Here is a 971-nt window from a genome sequence, read left to right as displayed (position 1 = left end):
GAGAGAGAGAGAGAGAGAGAGAGAGAGAGAGAGAGAGAGAGAGGTCAAACACCCCCACGGTCCACCTTCATAAGCTCGGAGGGAGGCACAATCCTCCTCCTCACGACTGGTTGTTCCTCCTCCTCACAACACGCCACTCTTCATCATCCTTCTTCTTACGGCTCCCCATGCTTTCTTTTGTCTTTTTTTGCACCCTCTTCTATGCATGCTTTCTTTGGCATGATGGCTAAGCAAATGAGCGAAGAGCGGATCTCGGAGCTCAAGGAGGCTTTCAATCTCTTCCACTGACAAAGAGGCAATGGCAATATCACCACTAAAGAGCTTGGTACTGTGATGCGCTCACTTGGACAAAACCCGACAGAAGTAGAGCCACAAGAGATGATCAATGAAGTGTATCCAAACGGTAATGGAACGATCCATTTTTTTTATTTCTTGAATCTGATAGCTCACAAGATGAAAGATGCTGACTCGAAGGAGGAGTTGAAAGGTGCATTTGGGGTTTTCAATAAGGACCGGAATGGGCTTATTTATGATGCAGAGCTTGGCCATGTGATGAGTCATGAGACAAATCTAGGAGAGAACTTAATAGATGAAGAGGTTGACGAAATGGTTCAAGAGGCAGATGTTGATGGTGATGGATAGGTGAATTATGAAGAATTTGTGAGGATGATGCTCTCAAAGTAGTGCTTTTGGTAGGTGTAAACATTAAACAGTGCTACATTCAAACCACCATTCTTCTGGTTGTTATAATCCACCATTGTATAGAGCACCAGTTGTTTAATATTTTATACACTTTAGATATGAAATTTATTCATTGTTGCCTCGTTTTGAGACACACACACACACACACACACACACACACGCGCGCACACACACACACACACACACACACACACACAGAGGCAGTTGATGCAAGGTTAAAAAGAGCTTGCCCACCCACAGAGTGTCTCTAGCTTAGTAAGAAGAATTAG

At 43.9% G+C, this 971-nt stretch overlaps 1 pseudogene; it reads left to right on the top strand.

The window, feature by feature from the left end:
- The first annotated feature begins 222 nt into the window (after positions 1-222).
- On the top strand, positions 223-684 carry LOC147458207 (calmodulin pseudogene; annotated as a pseudogene).
- The last annotated feature ends 287 nt before the right edge of the window (positions 685-971 follow it).

The sequence above is a fragment of the Adiantum capillus-veneris genome, chromosome 5 (assembly GCF_014529385.1).
Source record: "Adiantum capillus-veneris isolate H3 chromosome 5, ASM1452938v2, whole genome shotgun sequence".
In the NCBI taxonomy this organism is placed as follows: Eukaryota; Viridiplantae; Streptophyta; class Polypodiopsida; order Polypodiales; family Pteridaceae; genus Adiantum; species Adiantum capillus-veneris.
Note: the sequence above shows the minus strand (reverse complement) of the source record. Positions and strands in the feature narration are given on the sequence as shown.